The 25,554-nt window shown below is 34.5% G+C and overlaps 1 long non-coding RNA gene and 1 other non-coding gene across 2 annotated transcripts; both read right to left on the reverse strand.

Moving 5' to 3' along the window:
* Positions 1 to 14,526: 14,526 nt before the first annotated feature.
* Positions 14,527 to 22,415, reverse strand: LOC147477176 (uncharacterized). The gene is made up of 3 exons (XR_015208070.1): positions 22,397 to 22,415; positions 15,184 to 15,303; positions 14,527 to 14,906 (listed from the first exon to the last, which is right to left on the reverse strand). It is a non-coding gene; the product is annotated as an uncharacterized LOC147477176 (long non-coding RNA).
* LOC147477177 (small nucleolar RNA Z103) lies at positions 21,813 to 21,908 on the reverse strand. Its single transcript, XR_015209934.1, has one exon. It is a non-coding gene; the product is annotated as a small nucleolar RNA Z103 (small nucleolar RNA).
* Positions 22,416 to 25,554: the final 3,139 nt, after the last annotated feature.

A 25,554-nucleotide genomic window follows, 5' to 3' on the forward strand; every position in this document is an offset into this window, starting at 1 on the left:
AAGGAAATACAAAAAAGGTGAAATAAATACCGTGTTACAAAGATAGATCATCCGCTTCACTCCCAAACTTTGATATATTTTTAAAAGAATTTTAATTGCAATACCCTAAACTCTTCCCTTTACCCTCCTCCTTTATCCGGGCTTGGGACCGGCATTGTAAAACTAGCGACAACTTTACAAAGTGCGGAGTTAAAAGTGTTGGCTGCAAGAAGCAATAGAGAACAATCGGTATGGATATATGAATAATGATCAGTTCTAAAGCCCGCAAACGTATCAATAACAAAGCTAAGAATAACAAAGAAAACAGATACATATAGCACCAAGTGGAAGAATTTAAACCATTCACCATTCATTAAGTCCAATTCCAACTAACACAACTGCCCAAACACACATAATTAAAAGGTCTTCAAAATTTAAGTGTTTTCAAACAACAAAAGACTAGCTCTTAAAATTGAGTGCACATCACAACTTAATTAAGGAATTGGTTGGCCAAGCCACAAAACTAGAGACAGCATCTTCTATCGTCTTCAAAACGTTATTCCCCCTAACAAGTAGCGCATCCTTTTGAATTGCAACTTCAACAGAAACCTTTGAATAACCCAGGCCTAAAGGCTTAGTATGCATTTGTAGCTTTTCTTTGGATCATCAAGTATACCACAATCCTTACGCCCACGACATCTTCGGGGAACAAGTCTAAACAACTTGCACTTCACAACTTTGGATTTAGTACCCTGTATGAAAACAAAAGATATACATACATGACTCTAGAAATTCACATGTTAAATGAAATAGCATTTAGCAAGGATAACATACGAAAATCAGATTTTGATTGCTTTGGGGCGGATGGACTTTGATGGTCACGTTGAGCACGATGAGTAGGTCTTTTGCGTAGATACAACTTTGGATTTAGCCCCACCAATGCGAAAACATGAAAGGGAAAATATAAAAAGCAATGAAAATTTCAAATTTAATGAAATAGGATTTAACATGGAAAACTCACTGAATTTTGATTGCTTGGGGCGGATGGACTTTGGTGGTCACGCGTCGACCCTCAAGAGATCTTTTCAAGAGACACATCTTTTCGATTTAGTCCGTCCCATGCACGAAAACATATAAGGAAACAATAATAAAATGTAAATCTAGGAATTTGAAATTAAAAAAAAAAAATAGAATCCAACATTGTATACATCTGAGAAATTGATTGTGATTGCTTTGGGAAGATGGACTTTGAGGGTTCATTGCCACCTCCGGAGAAAGGTTGAAGCAGATGAATGGTTTGGCTGAAAATAATTTTGATGTTAGTAAATCAAAACAAAAGTATATATGGAATCCCCAAACAAATTGGAATACCTCTCCACTATTCAATAGTTTGGCAAGAAGTTTCTTGACAGAAGACATTTCTTCCAATACATCATCATATTTCTCCTGCAATTCACTCATCCTCCCATTGCATTGTTGGATACCATACAAAGTAGATGGAGTAACTCCATATCCCACTCCACACGCACGCCCATTAGGATCAGGACCTAAAACTTGTGAGAGGGCATCTCCTCTTCCACATTCTATATCACAGTCTATTTCATTCAACTTATCCTATAACAGCAACAACAACAACAACAAGAATAAAAAATATAACTAGAGTCGCATGGAAATCGAATAAGCATGCCTTTTATCTTAGAAAATATTTTATGAACAGTGAACGACATACTATTTTCTCTTTAGCAAACTCATTTCTTGGTTCTCCATTTTTCCTCTTGTGGCTGCAACCCATACAATTACCTCTTTGTAACAAGGCTTACCAATCTTACCCTTTTATGCCTCTACAAAACAAGTAAATAAAACATTTCACATATATATATTAAGTACTGTTAAGGGGAAAAATCTTCACAAGTCAAAAATAGATCATTCAATTACCAACTCATCTTCCTTGCATAACCTTTACGACTACAAGTATGGGGCATCTTGTGGTGTTGAACTGCCTTCTTCCCATTTTCCCTTAGTTTCTACAAAAAAAAAATAATATATGAGTCTTGATATGCAAAATGGATTTTATAACCCATATAATGTATGATGAATACCTTGTATCCTTCGCGTGAACAATTTGCAACAAATGCTTTCCAATCAGGTAGCTTTACATCAGTTGGGCAATGTGCAATTCTAGCTTGGTCAGTATCATATGCATCATAAATTCTTGATCTTAATTTTGTTTTGAACCCACGCCAGAGCTTCCCAATAGACTTAAAAGTCTGTTTTCTAGCACGTTCTGGTGCTACAAAATGTTGCTGTAAAAAGATGCATAAACAAATATTACTATATTTCTTTAATAATATATAACTTGCCATGTAAATAAAGAAATTTACCTTTATAACAGTCCACATTTTGTCCTTAATCTCAGGTGTTACTTTATGCCAAGTAGGATAGCCAATTGGAGCGCGATCCCTTGCTACTTTGCCCAAGTAACTGCTATATAAGTTCGAATTAGGACCTATAGGTAGACCTTTTTCATTAAAGTCAAGCACAAGTTTTATGAGCTTTTGGATCAATTGATTCAGTTTTGCCGGCCCCCGGTATTGGTTGGTGAGGATCATTGAACCTTCCGATGCATTACCTTCTCCTTCAGTAGTCATTTTCATAGTGGTTTTCCAACCATTCGTCATCTTCCATTTCCAGGTCATGATTTCCATTTTGTTGCTCACTTGGTAGCTTTTCCATATCCCTTGGCAACCTTTCCACTTCTTGAACTTTCTTACCATAAACTTTATTTGGACGTACTTTTGGAACCTTGTACATGACAAAATAAATTGGTTTAATATACTTACAACCACACCTTAATGACACAATCACAACGAAAGCATAATTATTTTTTCTAAGTGGAAATTAACAATATACACAAACCTGAATGTGCACGTCCACTTTTCTTAGATGCTTCTACAAGTGCTCTTTTAAACTTTTTGAACCTTAGCTCTTGCGCTTTTTTGGTACTAGAAAATCAAAACAAACAGAAGAAAACAAAATTAAAATACTTCAAATACAAAAGGCGAATAAAAAATTGAGAGAGAAAAAATATCTTATCGGGGTTAGTTCTCTAGTCTTTTCCTTTGCCATTCTTCACATGCATTGAAAAGATTAGAAAATCGATATAGCAAAAACAAAACAATCATATACATGACACTTAGGTAAAATAAAGTACATAATTTGATCATGACCATAACACAACATGCCTTGCACCATTATAAGAAGCACTCACAAAACATAATAAAGTCAATAACTAAATAGACAAAAACAAAACCACATAATAATCAGTCTAAATGGAAAAAATGAAAACAAACAAACCCAATTACACTCTATTTCTTTTTTTTTTGTAGCACCCAAGTTCCCTCACAATCTTGACACTTATAGACTTCGCCTTCTACATCACCTTCGATGTCATTAACTAGCTCCACACTTGCAAAAGGTGGTGGTGCAGGCACATTGCTAAGGTCCTCCTCCGTACTACATTCAAAATCACGGAATCCATGAGAAGGTGCTTTCAAAACCACAAACCAACTGCTGTCATGTGATTCTCGTGAGTAGAAAACTGGTTCAGCTTGGGATGCAAGGATAAAAGGGTCTTGCTTGTGTGTTAAACTTTGATGCAGATTAACTAACGTGAATCCCTCTTCTACTTTGATCCCACTTCCTACGTTTGCCTAATCACAATTAAATAATGGGTACTGAAAAACACCATAATCTAGCAAAATTATCTATTTTATCACACCATAATATGTCACATCTTCCTCGATTTGTTTGGTGTCTTTAGCACTTGCCCTACACAAGCTACTAGCTGACAATGACACTCCAGAGTTTTGAGTTCCTTTTTCTCCATCCTTTATGTGGAAGCGGTAGCCATTTATCAAATAACCTTTATAGCTCCAACCATTGCAACAAGGTCCATCCGAGAGCCAATCCAACATATTAGATACATGTTTGGTTTTTTTTCTCATTTTCAATCTAAAGACAAACAAAAATTGAAAGTCAAAATCTTACATCGATTAAAACTTCTATAAATTTAGATAACAAAACCTGCTTCTTCACCTCAAGCTTAAACCACTCATTGAACGTTTCAGCATGCTTTGCTCCTAAAGCACCTTCATTTCTTCCTAAGCTAGGTTCCTTGCGGATGAGCATTTTTTTGTGTCTTCTGTTTAAAAAGGTGTTCATATATATATATATATATATATATATATATATATATATATATATATATATATAAGTTGTCACATTAAACATATTAACTTACTCAATGTATGGTGAACTTCCTCGAAATTGAACAAAATGCAGCGATGTCTTTGCTTCAACCATGTCTCTTGTTAATGTAATAATTGTCCCCTTCAATAGTGGCTTACCTTCAAGAATCTTTGGATTTTGTGGACTCATCATTATAGTCTTCATTTCTACTTGGTTGGTCATTATTAATATCAACTTCGCTTCATATGCTCGAAAAAAATGTTACACTCTCTTGACCAAGTTACATTCCGCCATGCACCCCTCGGGCCTTGCATGATTCCTTACACTTGCTTTCAAATCCTTCATATACCTATACTCGATAAATAATCAAATGTTTAGAATGCAACACTCTACAAACTAAAAGGTGTATCTTTTAGCTAAAATATATTGTAGTAATAACAGGAAAATATAAAAAAAACAATACCTTTCAAAGGGATACATCCAACGAAATTGCACCGGTCCTCCAAGGCACACCTCCCGCACAAGATGAAGCGTCAAGTGTACCATAATGTCAAAGAAAGATGGAGGAAAATATCTTTCTAGTAAGCACATTGTCACTACAACTTCATCCTCCATTTGTTCCATTTTTTGCTTATCAATAGTCCTTTGACATAGTTCATTAAAGAATGAACAGAGTCGGAAAATTGCATTCCTAGGCCCTTTTGGTAAGAGATTCCGCAAGGCCAAAGGCAACAGTTGTTGCATTAATACATGGTAATCATGAGACTTCAAGTCATATATAGCATAGTCAAACAAGGAAACACGGTATGATATATTGGAACTATACCCATCGAGCATGACTTGGCAGCTTTCAACCTTTCACAAAAATTTGCTTCTCACTCTTTAACAAGGTGCATTGTGATGCGAGGAAGTAAAGTTCTACTCCCATTGTATATAGGGTGTAAGTCAGGTCTTAATCCCATTTCTTCCAAGTCTTTCCTAGATTTAAGGTTATCCTTTGATTTTTTTTTTCAGATTCAACAAAGTTCGAAAGCAAACTTTCACAAATGTTTTTCTCTATATGCATAACATCTAGATTATGAGTTAACAAAAGAAATCTCATTATGGCAAATCAAAAATACAGATTGTTTCTTCCACAATTTTGCACCTCCAGTTTTTTTTTTTGCTTACCTTGTATGCCCTTTCCACGTTTTTCCTTTTTTTCTTTCCTATAGGTTTTCCCCAATCATCTCTCAAATTCTTTTTCGGATCTTTCCCCCAATCATTTTCTATAGATTTTACCTGAGTAAAAATCTCATCAGACTTCAAAGGAACCGGCTTAGCCCCGTGTTCTTGCTTCCCATTAAACCAACTTTTCTTCAAACGATATGGATGATCATCCGGAAGGAACCTACGACTTCCCATGTAAGAGAATTTTTCTGCTATGCTTTAGCCAATCTGCACATGTATTAACGCCACACCTAGGACATGCTAATCTGCCCTTCGTTGCACATCCAGCTAGGTTTCCAAATGCTGGAAAATCATTAATGGTCCACATTAAAATAGACCTTAATGTGAAAGTGGATTTTCGGTATCGTCATAACGTTTCCACACCATCATCCCACAAAAGTAGCGGTCATCAATCGGTGGCTTTAAATAAACATCTATGTCATTACACGGGTGGCTAGGACACGGGATTATCAATGTCAACATCAAATACTTCTTTTCGCATGCACATCCAAGGAGGTAAATTATATATTGCCAAAATGACTGGCCAACAACTATACCTCGAGCTAAGAGTGCGATGAGGATTGACACCGTCAGCAGACAACGCCAGTCGAAGATTTCGTGCTTCATCACCAAAAGAGGGCCAACTTCTATCAATATGTTTCCATGCAGGACTATCAACCGGATGGCGATGTTTCCATCAAGATACTCTCATTGGATGCATGCCATGTCAACTGTTTTGCCATTTCGACAGATTGAAACATCCTCTTGAACCTTGGAATAATAGGAAAGTACCTCAAAACCTTTCTTTGGAACCTTCTCATGTACTTTTTGTATGAGGATCAGTTTTCCATCGTGCATGTAGTCTTGCACTTTCGACAACTCACATCATTTTTAAAATCACCAGTGTATAACATGCAATCATTTACACATGCGTCGATTTGCTTATAATCCAAGTCAAACTTCCTTAACAAGCCCTTGCTGAATTATTTGACTTTAGAATAACATTACCCTCGGAAACATATCCTTCAGCGCCTCTAAAAAACTCTGTAAAACCTCTATTAGACAAACCATGTTTAGCTTTTATGCTATATAAGCGTAACAACTGCTTCAACTTTCGTGATACTTGCTACAACCTTCATATAATGGCCTTCGGACTCCTCATTTGCCTTTTGGAATTTGGCTTCTTTTTGGATCATCCGAAAAAACTTCTTCTTTCTTATTACTCTCATTTGTCGCTTTAAGCATCTCATAAGTCTCGGTGAGGTTAAAGTCCGTAGTTTCAACTCTTTCATCTACTACATGCACTTGCCTTTTTTCTCCATGCAAAACAAAAAGATCATAAGTCATATCAATACCCTCAATGATCAAATGGTCTTTTTACAATGTCGGGGACTCAAATGGTTAAAGTTTTGCAACTAATGCACGGACATCTAATGCTTGTTTTATACATCAAAGGAGCCAAAGTTTAATTCGATGAATTCATCAACAAACATCTTTCGTACTCATCACTAGCTCTGGAAAATTTCAGTATAGTCAATGATATATGTACATAGTAATAAGCACTTGTTTCAAATAAAGTAATATAAGTGTAAACTATTTAACCTGTTTAAAGTTCTCCAAGTCTTGTCCATAACGTCGCTTATATTGAACATACTATATCGAAAAGTAGCACCTAGATGTATAAGAATCAGAACAGCATTACCATTTAATCTTGGGCGGTTTTAATGGCAAAAAATTGTGCCTCGACAATTTCTTATTATTGTAGAGTTGTTCAGAACTTATATACATATACAATTCATACATAGAGGCATCTCGGAAATATGACCAGCCAGAAACGCACCATGCAGACTACTAAATAATATCGATAGACCTCATCTAATTAAGGGAATACTTCAATAATAGACCGCAAACCCAAACCATGAGTTATTTTGTAACTTGTAAAACCAGACTCCATGACTACCATATAGACAGCAAGTATCACCATTGCAGTATCATCATGTCCAATTCCACACAAAAAAAACAACTTTCTCTCTACAAAACCATCCCAGAAACTTATCCATAAACAAGTGCAATCCAAAAGATTGCAGCCAAACAATTAATCTTAAAGATGAACTAAACACAGCAACTCACAATAATTCAATAAACATATCGAGAAATCTTAAAGAGGCCATGCCGATTCACAAGTAGAAAAACACCCAATTGAAAAACACTAAAAATTTATCACACCACCAGACAAACACAAATATATTGAATAAAAAGATCGGGAAATCGAGTATGGAGAGTGGGCGAGAAAAAAGAATGAACCTGTTTGCGTTCTTCCTTCGCTCACGTGTAAGATCTACTGAAAAAGATGATTCTTTTTTTGAAGAAATCGTGAAAACAAAGTATAAATTAGCTAATGTATATGAGAATAAAATCAAGAGGAGAGGAAGAAAGGAAGAAGAAACTAACCTGCTTCGCAATAATTTTCAGCCGAGACTTTCTAGCTTTTCCCATACCAGTTTGCCGTAAGTATAACTTATACCAAGTTCTCTCAGCGGGAAACCAAAATTTTTCGTATCAAATTCACGGTTTTTTATTTCCAATTTTCGTTTAAGGCTAGTCGAGCAAATCAATGGTTGTTTAATTTCTATTTCTAATTTTTTGATGATCTTTCGATTCTAACTGGGGAAACCAAAATATATTTAGTAGAAAAAATCGCGGGCTTTTATTTTTTATTTCTCATTTAAAGGCGAACCAATCACACGCCTATTTTATTTCTATTTAACCTAATTTATTTTTAGATGGTTTTTTCTAACTAATTAACTTAATAATTAATAGATATATTAATAATAACACTTTGGAAGTGATTTCCAAAACTTGGCAAAGTCACTTTTAAAGTGATGTTGAATACATAGATATTACATCACTTTATAAGTGACACGGTGAGTGACAACACTTTTAAAATGATGTTGAATACATAGATATTACATCACTTTTTAAGTGACATGGCGAGTGACGTAAAAAAGTGTTACTATATCACTATCACGACATCACTTATTAAAATGATGTTGTACAACTCTACTACATCAGTCTTTCAAATAAGTGATGTTAAAAAAAATTTGTGATAATTATTACATCACATACTGAGAAAAGTGATGTCATAGTTTTCATATGACATCACTTAGCTGAAAGTGATCTAAAATTAGTGATGTCATATGTCATATTTGTTGTAGTGCTTTCCTTTTGACGTGCGTTGGTCAGTCTAAGTAGCTATGGTGATCCTCCAATCTCAATTACAAGATGATGTCAATCCGTCCGTTGGCAAATATTATAAACTGCAATGGTCAAACACCATGTTTTGACTACAAAGTTATATGCCTTGCATCCTTCAAAGGGACCATATATAGGTATGCAAAACCAGCATATAAGGGAAAAACACTGTGGATTTCCACTACTGATTTATTAGGTTAGTCATGAGAACTTCATAGCAAAGACATTTGATTGTAATGTATCTGAGATAAAGAGTCCTCGATTGAGAGACCTCTATTCAAGAAAAATATTAGCCTTATAGGGTTTTAAGGAGATATGTTGAATTGATTAAATGAGCATGATCGTACGGGTTTACAATTCTACGAGTTAGTTATACTCGCCTGAATCATCAAAACTCTGTTCAATAAGTAGAAGAAATATATTATTTTCTTACTTGGTTGTTAAATGTTAATCATTCATGGGTCATGGGTCAGTTGTGATTCTAAGTTTTATTTAACAAGTTTCTTTCAGTATCATCTTCGACCATTTTTTTTTTTTTTTTTTTTATTAATTTTTAGATTTTGATTGTGATTAATTATTGCATTTGATCAATTTCCTCATGCAAATCAGGACGATGTAGCAACTACTGCATAGGATGCAGTCACCATCATACATGGACTGGACGATAGATAGCTTATGGTTGTTCATCAGAGGATAAAACTCAGAACGTATGTGGCATACAACGCAGTTAAAGACATCACTTTATAGGTCTAGTCTTAATGTCTATATACATTTACATTATATTGTTTATTAAGACAAGGCGAATAAACTATCTTTTGTTGTCCACAGTCCATTCCATGTCCATTACTCCTTTTTGGGAATAATGTTTTATCTTAAGGATGCACAAAGTCGAGGACAAACTATTGAATGTCCATATGTTCGTGAAATTAAAATTTAAGAAGCGTAAAATCATTTTTCTTTCTTTCTTTTTTTTTTTTCCAATTTTTATTTTTATAATTTCAAGTCTACATTTATTTTTCTTTACACGATGTTGCTCGATTAATTTCAGTTTATACATCTATCTTTTGGTTGACATAATGCAGGTCTAAGTATAACAGTTCCTAGGACTCTTGAGTTGGCTGCTCCACAGGTTATTCTTTGAGCTCAATTTGGTGTTGTCAGTGATTTTTCAGGTAGTTGTTGGGGAAGGCATTGTAGTTGGTCGAGGCCTGGTGCACCCTGTTGAGACTGAGACTTGTAGCGAAGGTTGATGCTATCAGGGATACTATTGATAATGAGGAGCAAATGGTACATGTCGGCATATATACTTATTTTGGACTTGAATAACTTTAGTTTACTTTTTCTTTCTCTGTGAAGGAATTATGCATTGTTTTGTTATATTGCTTTGCACGGTGTTCATTATCATGGGCGGATGGCAGGTTGGGCAGGTATTGAAATTCATGCGAACAACCTTAAGTACAAATCAACCATTCTTTCTTTATGCTATCAAATGGGGTCCTTTCTATGGACTGTCAGGTTAGGCTACATACCATATGATTTTCATGCATACATGATTCTCATTTTCATACGTACACACCAAAATTTTGTTTGGGTGAATTCTTTGTTTGTTGCATTCTATTTTATTTAGAAATTTTTCATTTTGATTCAGCTTTGGTTTTGTAGATTCTCAAGATTTTTATGATCAATGTTATCTAGGTATGCTTACGTCTACTTGATAATTGATATCACTCTATTAGATGGTAACTCAATTATATTTGGATTGTTTAGTTTTTGCTTTCACTCTCGATCCCCATACAGACCATTTGTTGAATTGTATGATATATAGCCCCTGATATATCATTAATCAATGTATCAACTTTTTGTTCAAGATATACACCTAAATTTTTTAAATAATTACAATAGTTAATTGAGCTGCTGGAGTGTATCATTTAAAATCGTTGTTCAAGCAATATTTACTTTCTAAGTCTGAAATGTAACGTATGTCCCAATAGTTCTCCACGAAATGGTACTTCTCTTCCTTTTCATATTTTTCAGTGAAAGGGTTTCTTCTCTCAATGGGAAATGTAGGAGGTACAATTCTTTCATGTCTCAATTGTTTCTTAGTTTCTTTATTGTTAATGTGCAGGAACACTTCTCCAATCAATGTATCGCCGAACAGTTTATTTAACTTGGATAAGCAAATTTGGATGATGAAGCTTCAAAGAAAGTTGGCAGTATATGTAAGAATTTTTAATTAGTGTTTCCAGGCCAAGTCAATTCGATAGTATCTGATATCTTTTCAAGAGTATTGAATTTGTGGTTTTCCTTTCAATACCCATTTTGGAGTTGAGGTTTCACATAACAGGTTAGTAAGGAGATGGAAGTACTTTTTTTGTGCAATTATGTGTGTTTGCTGAATTTTATTATGAACTTATGTAATGTTTGTAACTGGAATTATCCAGATTACAGCGTCGTTGTATAGAATCACATTTTCATATTGTCTCTTTTTGTCTCTTAGTGTAGATAGGATTGAAATTTAAACAGCCATAGATGAAAGTCTAAAATGTTTTCTATAGCGGTTACAATCTTATTTGTAAGTTACCAGATGCATCAGCCTCAATTATTTAATTCCATTATTAACATTTACGCAATGTATGATTGCAAGTAATACCCCAAGTAATTTGATTTTGCACTGTCACCATTTTCTTGATACCGTTGTTGACAATTTTGTAGTGTATGATTGCAAATATGATCCCAATGAATTTGTTTTAGTTTCGATCTCATATTGCTTTGTAGTGACCTTGAGTCTCCAAGATCAACATTGTAAGTACTAAGGTTTTTTTCTTGCAAACCTTATAAGAAACTTATGTTCAAGCTTTTATCAGAGTGTTGCTGGTTGAATTTGATTACAATTTAGAGTATTTAGCCGTTTGAGGTGGACTCTACATTATACCATCTCTCTGACATCTGAGAACCCATTTAATTGTTTCAGCTCCATCTGTCATAGTTACTAAGAATTCTATATATAATTCATACATAGGCAGTAGTAACGAAGTTTTATTTAGGATGCAAGCAAAGGGTATATAAAGTTGGGGCATTAGCTGCATCTCATTGTTTCCTTGGAGGTTGTTCTTTCCTGCTATGATCATTTCTCCTCTTCGAAGGTTGCATTCTAGTGGTGGGCCGAGAACGGGGTATTGGGATAGGGCTTTGCTATAATGCAGGTAATTTTGTAGTTGCAAATAACTTTCATTGATTTAGGCATGTTGCTTTGATGGATTGCTATTACTATATTGTACGGTTACTCATTGATTAGATTATCTAAATGCAAAATTTCTATGTACTTGATTCATGTGGCATGATATTACAGTAGCATTACTGTATGCGTAATTGTATCTTAACTTTCTTTTAAATTCAAAACGTCCATAAGGATTGCTATTGTCATAAGGTTCATTTCAATGTGCTATGTTGGGCAATGTTTTTATTTACGTTGCTATGATAGTCTTTAGTAAGCACTTTAGTATTTTACGTATTTGATGCATAATAGGACACTGCCATAATGGTTTGTTAGTATACATATGGCTTTAGATGTTACGTGTACATTACCAGTTACAATTCTCAAGATCAAATTAATTTTGTTATATTTATAGCAGAGAAGAAAAGACTCGATTATTCGTTCATTCAAGTTTATTTAGTATTTCTTTTATTTTCCTTGCATGAGCAACTTTGGATTCCTTGCATGTAAAGGGTGTAGAGTTCTATATGATTGCTTTTCGTCATGTGCAGTTCTCACAGACCTAGGAATTCATTTGGGACTGATCTTCATTTGGGACTGATCAGAAATCAATTTCGCGCTCGAATTGCAGCAGGGACATTGTACATCGCTTCTTTTTTTGCTTTTTACGCTATTTAGTTGGTACTCGATTTCATTGATGATTTCATGATAATAAACAATTCCTTATGCTGTTTAGATTATTAAAATTTGGTTTGTCTTTTCTGAAATTAACGATTTAAAAAATTTCCAACAGATGGTGGGAAACACGCATCCATGACTGATGGAGAAATTATTGCAGTGACCTTAATTCTTTGCCAAAGCTCCCTATAACTTAGAGCACTATGAAGGTTTTCTATTGCTGGTAGAACAAATGGAGCATAACTACTAGGAATTGCTTCATTTCCCACAACAATATAGCGAAAATGGACAACAGGCCAGTAGCTTCGAATGTTCTTTTCAACCCAATCATTTGCTGCGGTGTAATGAGGATTTGAAAAGAAAAGAAAAGAAAATGTTATTTTTCCATTTCTCTTCTCTATGAGCTCTGGGATTGCAGGAACAAGCTAGGCTAGAATGGAGAACAAAGATATATCTCCAAAAGACATTTTGCATATCACTGATTTTAATAGAGCAAGATGTTCTGATGATTTTAGTAACGATCAAAAGATGGAAGCTCATATTTATAAACCTGGCCAGCTATGCATTCTTTTAGATATTTGGTCACTTTCTATCTGACCATGGGCTAAAATAAATATTGATGCTAGATTTGATAGGTTTGGTAGTAAAGCTGCAGCAGGAGGAATATGTCGTACAACTGATGGAATTATATTAGGAGCAACATTTATGAGATTTCAAGTTGAAGCTTTTGGTGCTGAAGTAGTTGTTTTGTTAGCTTTGAAACTTGGTCCTTTTGTTGTTTTTGAAGGCTTAAAGTGATACCATATAGATACCATATAGTGATACCAAGAGACCAAGACTCGTACTTATAAATAATCATTCCTCTCATGTTTCAGAAATCATGCTTACACTTGCAAAACCATCGCGAAAATATACTCTTACTTTTATTCATTTAGAGAATTAGTTGTGATTATACTGTTTTTACAGCATAAATTGTAATCTCAACATTTATGATGAAACAACGATTTGAGGGAAATTGTGGTCTTACATGCTTGAAGCTGCATTGATTCGATTCCAAAGACAAAATTCATTGTGGCACACAATTCTAGGCTTCTTCGTACAAGAGATGCCTAAATGCATTTGTGTTATATGTTCATAAAATTTTTTATACACAAGTTACAAAAACAAACGGAACAAACATTAGTACTCAGATGAAAATTGCCACCTTTTTAAGATCGATGTAAAGGTGAAGAACAAACAAAATAACTAAAAGCTAAACACAAGATGGAACTTAGCATGTAAGAGACTATATTTATTAATAATGTATATTTTCATTTTACATTGATGTAAATTTTATTGTTACTTCCAAGTTCCAATCTTCTTACGATAACCTCCTCGTAACTCTTTAATTTATACCCAACCTAACATAATCCCTGCTGTAACGCCTTATCGTAAAAACACCCAACAAATTCATAATTTGATTCACCATTTTAGCATTAGATTTTAGTGGAACAATTTGTCAACTGAACCATTTGATTTTCTCCAACATGTTTGCAATTCTTCGTTAAACCAAATTTGTGTCTCCACTCAACATATTCACTTAAATACAAATAATTTGATTCATTTAAATTTTTGTGACAATGTTTAGAATAGTTAGGAGATCATATGTATAAAAATTAGCCTAATCTAAAACTTACAAATTTTCCTAACAATTTTGAATTTGTTTTCGTGTTTTTATAATATATGTCCTTAGAACCCGCCCTTCAAATTTTTTTATGAATTATCATGGTGTAGTATATTTCACCTACAGATGAACTGGTTTGAATCTCATGCCGTGTTCAGTATTACAAACCGCAATTTCAATACAACTTTGTGCTGTATTGAAATGCTGACCTTCCAAATGAAGCGCATACTAACATGGCACAGCCCAAAAACTGTAATAAAGAATATATTCAAAACATTGAAGCAATTCCGAACTCGATATATATTAGGATAGATTTGAACTTAATAGTCACAAACTGAAAGTAAATAGTAAAGTTAACAACAAATCACATGGTGAAATGAAATGTAACATTTATTTAGTTTCCGGCCTACGTTGCTGGAACATGCATGATACTGGGTGAAATCTGACGCTTCAATATTAGGATCTGGTCTACTTAGTTGACAGTCCCAGCGACACAGATCCACTGGCCAACAAACAGTTTGTCACAGTTGATATTGGGATTGATAGCAATGAAGAATTCGGTGGTCAAACTAAACTTCTGTGTGATATCAAAGCATGTTTCATTTTCAGGTACTCCAAACACCGCTTGGCAACTTGGTGCTGCTTGAGCCTTCACAGTTTCAGCTGACAAGATCAATAAGAATGCAGATTATTCCGTGAGGAAGACAATGACAATATCAAATCGATGAAAATGTATTTATATAATGCACATGAAGACATGGTTTTCTAGTTGTATGAATCATGAGTGTTCCAATGACGGACGTACTTCACTCATTGTTAGGCCTCGTTTAGTTGTTTATCACTATATACTAGACAATATCCGTTAACTTATTATTAAGAGGAGCTGTTCACTCATAAAAGACAATTTATTTAAAGGAAACCTCTAGCTTGCAGCCCTTACCACCAAATAGTCTTCCCTCGACCATGCAAACAAGAACGAGAACCAAAACCAGTTTAAGCAAAATGTTTGCCATGGTATTTGCCTTTTGCGATGATTTTCCTCTGACTGTAAGTGATTAATCTGTTTGAACATCTTAGTTAAGTATTTATAATAAATTTTCTGTGTAAGGGACAAACATGAAAGAATTAAAAAGTGCAACTTTGTGTGTTAAACAATGAGGCCGGGTTATCCATTTATTTAGTCTATTGATTCGACAAAAACAAGACGCGGGTTCATGTAGACAAAATCATAGAATGTTAACCCAAAGGACGGCAGATATGCTGTGCGGAGGCAAGGCTTCCAAGTATTATCGGAAAAAAAAAAAGGCAAGGCCACTACACCATATCGGTTGAAAAAAGACACTTTTGGATGTCGTTTTTCCAAAAAAAAAGACACTTTTGGGTGTCGTAAGGTGACCCGTTTTTTTTGCAGTTTTTTTTTTTTTCTACAACACTTGACAAGTGTTTTTTTTTTTTTTTCATTTATTTTTTAAAAAAGGCTGAATCAGGGCCAAAAAATGCCCCTACAGTTTTGTAGCATTAATAGCATCAGTAATAAACAGATACTTGTGCCTTTTGAAGTGTGCAGTAATAGACAAAGCCCAGTCCTCATCCATCATCAAATGGCTAATAGAAACAATTTTATAGCCTACTTTCGGCGTCTCGGCCTAATAATAGCAGTTAAAGGTTCCCATCAAGAAGTTACTCAGCTCCTACTAACAAACCATCGCAGCTTCTTTTAGTACTTTTACAACCCACTAACACTACCACTGATTCTCATAACATATTCAAGTTGAGGATATTCCAAACTTTATCCAAACTTTAGCAAGGGTAAACGAGATTCCCATTTTAGCAAAAGCTTTCACACATGCTAGCTTGACAGTTATAGAAGTTTTTGAAGAGGACACCATGTTGATAAGCACCTCCAAAAAGATATATGCAAAATCCACACACAACTCAGAAAAGCAGCCCGCAGTGAAAATTGATGCTTTTACGATAGACATCAAATAGATTAAGAAAAGTTCTTAGTCAATATTGTGCGATGATCAAGGACTTGTCAAATACTTCTAATAACCATAATGAATTTCAGTTCAACTAAAAGTAGATTACTCTAATGCGGATACCATTGATGAATACTGAGGAAAGAGTAGAATCAACAAATTCGAACGAAATAGCGCACCAAGATGTATTTCTCAAGATCATGCATCTTGTAATTTACTTATATTTGAAGCGAGAATATGCAAACTTCGGCGTTTTTTACTTTAGGACATATTTTATTCTCTTGTTTAGGTGTTACGCGTCTGCTACTCTAAAAGCAATAAATCTCTTGCATGAGATAGTAACAATACCTCCAAAACATGGCACGATCCTAAACTTGACAAGACCATGTGGCGTATTTCAAAGATTGTCTTTTGCAAAATCGGACCAACAACCAAGGAAGCATAAAGTAATTGCTCTGGATTCAACATCCCTCGTCGAAAACTATCTTCACTCTTTTAAGAAGTTGTTCATAATTTGCAATCCTCTCCTTAGCGGAAGACCTACATATTTCTTACGTTGCCTTGTCTCTAAAAGAAAAGGTTTTAGGATACATAGCCGGGTATGTCTCCAGACTTAAATGCATCTGCAAGATGAAGAAGAACCACATTTGCAAACAACTTTGTCCTCCCCTAAGCGAGACCATAAATGTTCGATATTCTCATAACACTACCAGCGATTCTCGGATAAATATCCAAACTTTATCAAACCCCAAGTCTTAAAACTAAAAAATCTCACTGCCCAAACTCTAATTTCTGAAAAAAAAAACTAAGTTCCCAACAACTGTACCTTTGTTTAGTACCAAATGTGAGGTATTTGTTAGTAGAATTGAGCTTAGAAAGTACATTTTTTTTTGAGAAAGAAACCAAAGATTACATCTCTTGTCTTGCCTTCACTATCATTCGGTGTAATTTGAACAAGTAACCCACAACCTAAGACTTCCGAGTTTCAGCAAAGCGTTTTGGGTATCAAGACCAACATCACACATGTCCAATGAATTCTTGCGAATCCCGGTTGCTTTAAAATGCCTAGGTGAAGACTTCGGGGGTTCACTTTTGATCCAACTTCTGAAAAAGATTTTTTCCACTTCTTGATTTGGATGCGTGTAGTGTGTTATCATCCTCATTTAATTTATGCACAACTAACCTCGAATCTGAGTGAGTTGAGCCCATAACTTTGTGATGAAAATTAAACTCTTTTCTCCTTTTTTCGAGCTTATCCTTCGTGCCTCTCTGCCCTTTTTGGCACCTAGTGGCTTAAGGTTTTTGGGTTGAGTATAAGATCTTCGAGCATGGCAGCTGCTTCCAACTAACTCCTCTTTCCTCTTGCTAAAGAAATAACCACCTCCCTCATCCTCATGGCTGTCATCCCACTCAAAGACAGCAACCTCTCGAACTGGGTTTCTACGACTAACTCTTTGAGCCAAAATATGAGCACCCTTTGCATTTGAGACAGGAGGTGACTTCCCCCTCATGTTACTTCCCCCGTTCACACAAGGCAATTCCATTTCATCATCTGAAAATAACATATCCACAACATTCAATGCATTGGCTTGAGATAGCTCATTAGGTTCCTGTGAATTAAGATAGCTTAACCCTGGAAACTCATGATCCTCAGCAACAAACTCAGGCAAGTCTTAAAACTAAAAAATCTCACTGCCCAAACTCTAATTTCTTGAAAAAAAAACTAAGTTCCCACAACTGTGCACTGTTTAGTACCAAATGTGAGGTATTTGTTAGTAAAATTGAGCTTAGAAAGTATGGTTTTTTGCTGAGAAAGAAACCAGCATTACATAAATGAAGTCAATTGGAGTGGAAATTGAGCTGATTATATTCATACCATAAAAACCTTCCGTACCATAAAAAATGTATGCTATTATATTCAGCTTAAAAAAAAAAACAAGCTAAACTAGAAGCAGTATATAGACTTGGCCATAACTAGTCATTCTAAGCAAGTATATATACTTGGCTGAAAATCACACTTATCCTAAAATCAGCACTTTTCTAAAGACAAGTCATACTCACACACAAGAAATAAAGCCAAGTCATACACACACAAACACAAGAAGTAAAGACAAGAAGTAAAGAAATGATAACACAGACAAATAGAATACCATTACCTAAAAAAAAGCGAGTAAAATCCTTGGCCATTTGATCATTTGCTGTAGGAAGGTGTAGCTCCCGAATGTTCTTTTGGATCCAAATAAGCGTATTTCGGTCGCCAATGACAAGGCATACACGGACGTTGTAAATGTCCATTGGGGTATCCAGAGTTGCATCAAGAATGATATTTGCCCTTGTTGCCCTTCCCTTGGCAACAACTTCTCGATGCATGTTAATCAATTCACATAATTCCATCCCTCTAGAAGAATCACCATGTGATTGTGAGCGTGTTGGATCCCTCGCCTACAAGCAATAAGTTAACAAAGACAAAACCATGATTTAGTTTATCTCATAAATTAGCTTAAGCCCCTAGGCACAATGTCTCACATTCAAATCATACATTTGACGTGTTGATGAATCTGGCGATCCTTCTATGTGATTGCTTGACCGCCACTTCTTCTCTTGTCTCTAGCAAGATCTTGGTGAGGGTGACCATTTGTCGCTCCAAACTTCCAAACCGCTCTTCGAGCATTGAGTGTTGTTGCTTTTGTTGGCAAAGCTGCTCTTTAGCAGGAGCTGATGATGCAAGGGTTGTCTTTGATATGCCAACACTAATACCCAGCACTCGACCAAATTTATCACTTGGAAGAGACTATAAAATAAAAATAAATAATAAAATTACTGAAAAGGCAAAAATATGTCACGTGGGAATATATAAAAGAATAACTATCAACAAATAAAATTACTGAACAAATACTATATGTACCATAAGAACCTCCACCTCCAGAAACTTGGGAATCACTAGATGATGATCTTGGAATCAAGAAAATTTATGATATCAGGTACAAGTGCAATACATTTAATAGATTATAATGTTTTTCTTATTTGTGTTGCAAGGAAATCCCTACCCCCAAGATGCTCAAAAAAAGGGATACTAAGGAAGGCCTCGAGTCTGCAAGTATAAAAGGACTAGAGAACTTAGTATTGAGTAAATAGAGTGCCTATAATTGCCAACCCTTCATTAGATTTAAACTTTGTACCTGAATCAGAAATATGTATGCCACCGTTGAGATCTCTAGCCATCTGACCTCACGTGATAACATTGTCTTCTTAGCCCTCTTTTCCGCTTGCTTTGAGCTCTTAATAGGATAAAAGATAGACTGTTAGGCAGAAACCATTAACAAACTAAAATTTTACGTATGTAAAAGAAAGTACCTCTGTGCTCTCCTGTCTCAACATATCCGATCCTATGGATTTCAACAAATACACACTTAGTAGAAACCCCAACACAGCTGGAAGAAAAGCACTATACTTGACCTGCAAATAATGCCATACATGCAATCAGATTTAAGTATATAATCCATAACATACATGCAATCAGATTTAACTAAGAAGAACTTTATTAGTTAAGCCACACCCGACTTACCAGAACTCGTCAAGAATTATACATACACAAGCAGTATGTATTACTTATAAACACCTATAATATGAGTACAAATTTCCATTGTCTACATACTCATAAACAAGCATCCTAAGAGAGAATCAAACAAGTACATCAAATAATGCCCTTTCTCGTTGCAGTTGAAGCCAATCTAACATTGCGACTAGCTCTTTGAGCAATGATGCATCAAAAAAAAAAGCTTGAGCTACTCTACCTAGCACACTACCAAGATCTGAAAATGTGAGACTGCAATGACATTGAGTAACAGAATAATGTACCTATGAGCTCCTTCAAAGCCAAAGTAACCTCACTAGATTCTTATGCGAACCATCAATTGCTTCAACTTCAACCTTAAACTCTCTCTCGACTTGTCCCCTTGATCAAAACAAAACCCCAATCAGCTGAATTATAAGTTCATGCTAAAAACTCCAATAACAGTCAATGCCAATATATCCATTCCCAATACCAACTTGGGTTTTCTTCAAAATTACACTACAGCTCAAATTCTTATCAAATTACAAACACCAAATATAAATGCATATAATTCAAGCAGAAGTACCTGTTATTTAGCAAATTCTTCACAGCAACTATACTATTATCAGGCAAAACACCCCGATAAACAATACCATATCTCAATATGGTACATACACATAGTCAAGAATTATACATACACAAGCAGTGCCGAACATACGAACAAAAAACAATATTAACACCTAATACACTGCCAATACAAAAGCATACAAAGGCCCCAGATACACAATCCAAAACTTAGAATGCAAATTGTAGCGTATGGAACAAATATCAAGTAACAGACGCTTCAATAACACGCGCCAAATCTTTGCCTCGGACAAGGCGATATAAAAACCATTACTAATTTGTAATTACTGATTAGGAAAGAAGACTAAGCTCTGAAATAGTAATTCTTGAAAAATTCTCCTATCTGTCACAAATGAGGAAATGGTGCTCCATGGATTACTAATTTGTGACAAATCAAAGCCCTTTTATAATTACCTTAGTCCATGTCCCTGTCGAGCTAAGAATGCCTAAATAATGAAAGCTCTTTAATAACAGCCACTCGCTAATATCACATTTCATTCTCATATGCAAATTCTTTGAACTTTAGGTACTTTACATTGTGAGTTTTACATGGATCCCGGTTGAAGAGTTCCATTTCTAGTTACGGCCAAATCTTTGGCAGAAAAGCGAAAAACAAATCCAAGTTGTTCATGACCTCCTAAGATCCAAGTTGTGCGTGAATTAGTTCAATATGCAAGATTTACATATTTAACCGAGAACATTAACAAAACCAATTTTACGCAAGCAATTTTCAGCCAATTAAAGAAGCTATGTAGGCTTAACCGATTTGGCGGATCATACATAAGAACATCATTGAAATCAATGACACCAATAATGGCTTCGGGGAATTAGTATATCATGCCATATGGTACCATACTTATTCCATGTAATGAAAGTTATAGTAGAATATATATATATATATATATATATATATATATATATATATATATATATATATATATATATATATATATTGAGTAAAATACCTCGGTCAATGTCTTGTCAAAGGCAAGAGTTTCTAGATTAGGGAAGCTCTCTAACAACTTAGCCACTGCATTTGCACCAATATAAGCCTTTTGTTTTCTTACCCCATTTGCTCAACTTGGTGTACTTTACATTGTCAAAATTAATTTCATTCGATTCCAAATGTCTAGTACAATCTCGGCCAAAAAATTTTTCTTTGGGGAAAAAAAAAACAATCAAGTAATTTGAATCATTAATTTCCATTTACAAAAACAATCTATGTCAATATTAAACATTATTCTAGGCGATTCCTACATTTCACATGTAATATAAAAATTACACTAACAAGTAACAAATGTTGTACATTAATCAATACATGACACTAATCATCACCACCATTGTCTACACAAATACTAATTCCTAAGCTAACCAATACCATATACAATTCCAATTATAGTAAAATCATAATTGATGGATCGAGTCCTAGCTTGATAGATCTCTAAAAGAGAAATATAAACGCATAGTATAATCATTGTCGATAAGTTGGGAAAGGCTCATCACTTCCATCATACTTTTTAAGCGAACTAAACAATACTAACACAATAAAGTCTCGGACATCCAAGGAAGGAATAAAGATTAACTCTCAAGCCCCCGTAAAGGCTTAAAAGATCTTAGTCGGCAGCTGCGAATGTTTCGAGAAACAAGCCTTAGATTTATCATCATTGACTCTTGTTTTTCCACAATCAATATTCACAATGGTAATAAGCAATGCACTCAGAATGAAAAGGACTAATAATAAGTTAAAAAAATCACAGATCTTTCGATCTCTTTTTCAATATGATGGAACCTGATTACTAATTAAACAGAATATGAATCACTAATTAAAGCACTAATTTGAACCCGATTAACAATATTACTCTGTTTAACTAATTCGAATCCTGTTTACATGTTTAAAGATTATATGAATTAATCTTTAAAAAACGTTAAAATCTAAACGAAATCGCTTAGATCTGATAAAGAGATTGTAGATTTGATAAAGAAATAATTGAAATTACTTGAAGAGATTGTAGATTTGCTGAAGATAGCGATTTAAGGATCAATCAAATATTATGAAGATTTTGAGAGTGGTTTTTGAGAGTGATTTTGAGAGTGATTTTTCTTATTTTGAGAGTGAAAAATAGGTTAGAGAGAACGAAACAAGTTTTTTCTTATTTTGGTGAGAGAGAACGAAACAGGTTATTTTCTATGGGTTGTGATAATGTGATCCGACGCTTAGGGGAGTTCAACGACACGTGGTGGGCGTACTCACAAAAAGACAAAACAAAAGTGTCTGTAGGTTTGTCTTTTTTTTTTAAATCTGGTGTAGTGGGCTTCCAAGAGTGTACGTGTTTATCTCAGCTCACTAGACGCCAATCTACGTATAGGTGCAATACCTACCATGAGAGTCAGTGTTATGTGACAGTGAGATGAGTGTAGTCTTATGCATCTAGATACAATTTGCAATGTGCATCGTCGCCTTTTCTCTTTGGGGACGCTCTCTGAATCTTAACTTTAAATTCTGGAAAGAAATTTCCTAACATCGTATTTTATTACTTCAAGAAATTTGTAACGCTGAACAAGTCAACAACAATCATCAGAACAATAAATCCATATCTAAAGTTCCTCTGGAAGGTAGTTAATTGAGCTAGACTGATACAGCGTGGAAATTCCTTCGTGACATGCCTAATGAATTGCTTAATTAGGTGCCATTTAGATGCATGAATTACACATGATTGAATGTAAAATTTTGAAAACAAACTCATAGGTCGAAAACTAATGTCCGCGCTCCAAATATTTGAAGTTTCTGGCTTCATGAACTGCCATTCTGCCCTGGCCTAGTTAGGGCAGCTTTTTGTTTCAAAGGGCCCAATGCAAAATCTGAAAAATTGGGCTTTTGTTTGGATTTCTAACACTATATTGGTTTTTAAGAGTTTTATGGGTCCTTTTTCTTTTGTTTATATTGGGGGCCCTATGCAAAGCCTTAGATAGCATAGGCCTAGGGCCGGCCCTAGGCCTAGTTGCTAATAACATTATAGTACAAAATATCAGGATATGAGTGTTTATCGATACTCAATTTTTTGATATGTATCGTGGATATATCCCTCTCTTTGGGGATATTTTACATTGTTTGATATGCAATATCATGGATTCGTAGATATATCTAAAATATCGACAAATATCATAGATATTGTGGATATTTCTTAATATATCACGATATATTATTTATATTTATTTGAAATATAATGATAAATATTAAATAAAATTGTTATCTAAACAAAATATCAACAAATATCCCCAAATATCACAATATATCCTAAAATATTGACAATATCATAAATATCATCGAAATATCATCGATATTTACAGTTATATATATATCTCTAAAATTATCGTGATATTTATATATTTTTTTGCTGAAGTCTCGATATTTATCGCAATATTTTGTACTCTGGATGACACCATCCATTGAGACTTTGAGCCATTGTTACCAAGTTTGGCGTAAAAAATGCGTTTAAAACCCGTTATATTGGTAAGATGTCTTGTATCAGTTTAAAACCCGGGTTTTTCAAAATATCGCGTTTTAAACGCGTTTTAAACTTAAAAAACGTTTAAAACCCGAGATTTTCAAAATCTCCCGTTTAAAACTTTATTATTATTATTATTATTATTATTATTATTATTATTTTTTTTTTTTTTTTTTTTATTTTTTTTTTTATCTAAAAAAAAACGCGAGAAGAAAAAGAGGGTTTTGGAGTTTACCTTTTTGAAAAGTGGGCGTTAGATTGACTTATTGAGACAGTTCTATTTTGCTTTGGACTATTAATACTTGGAAATTTTAAAATCATTTACTTATTTGTAGTACTTGATTATGCCATTATGGTTGGTAATTAGTAGTATCTTATTTATGGTAGTGTTTTGGTACTGAATCTAAAACTTATAGTATTTGGATGAGTAATTGATAATTTGATACCTTCATGTATATGAATTTTCTTTTATTTGTATTATTTTTATTTTTATTTTTTGTGCTTATTATTTTTTCCACGCTTATAAAAAATCAAACTCCGTATCTATCGTATTCTTTATCATCAGTTTTTTTTTTTTACATATTATCGCTTTTAAACCTGCTTTTACCGTTTTTAAATCCGTTTTTTATGTCACACATTTTTTTACGTTTTTTCCCCAAACGCGTTACGTTTTAAAAATCTGAACTAAGTTTTTTTTTTTTTTTAAAATACAACATTTTAAACCCATACCGTACTTGGTGACAATAGTTTGAGCTCAACATTCTATCTCTATTTTAAACTTTGTATACAATGCTTACTTACTCTAATCCTGCCACCACTTGTGCTAAGATAGACAAAGTGTGCAGGGACTTTTTCTGGAATGGGACTGATGAGAAATCCAATCTGCATACCATCAGGTGGGACAAGTTGTGCTCAGCCAAGGCTATGGGGGTCTTGGATTTAGGAAAACAAGGGATATGAATAAAGCTTTATTAGCCAAACATGGTTGGAGGCTATATCATGACCCTGATTCTCTTTGGACAAGATCTTTCAAGTCTATTTATCAGAAATGGTGGCCACCTGAGGGTGCAAGGCAATATCCTAGAAATTCTTCTTATTTACGGAAGGGCATTGCCAAATCCATGGACTTGATAGATAAAGGCTCTATCCGGAACATTGGAGATGGCAAAACAAAGGCAAGTTTTCCATGATCCATGGATTACCATAGGAGGGGAAAGCGCTACCCTAAGTGATTATGCCTATACAAGACCTAATAATCACTTAATGAAAAGTAGCGAGTGAGACATGCAAATGGTTTTGATTGGAATATGGAGCTGGTTAATGAGTTGTTTCCTAACCCTCTTGCCCAGGGCTATAAATGATATCATCATTAGGCACGGGAACAGGGAAAGACAAACTTACTTGGTTTAATTCTAAGAAAGGGTTGTTTTACTACGTGAAGGAAGCCTATAGATGCCCGAAGAAGATGATGGTGTTGGATCATTGTGTTGGGTCTAGTTTCAGTTTACTTACAATAAAATGAATCTGGAAACTAGATTTTACTGCAAATTGGCAAATATTCATTTGGAAAATGTATTATGGTGGTTTGGCAACTGGAGATACCTTGAGAAACAAAAAGTTGAACATTCACCTTTCTTGTCCTTTTTGTT

The sequence above is a fragment of the Coptis chinensis genome, chromosome 9 (genome assembly GCF_015680905.1).
Source record: "Coptis chinensis isolate HL-2020 chromosome 9, ASM1568090v1, whole genome shotgun sequence".
In the NCBI taxonomy this organism is placed as follows: domain Eukaryota; kingdom Viridiplantae; phylum Streptophyta; class Magnoliopsida; order Ranunculales; family Ranunculaceae; genus Coptis; species Coptis chinensis.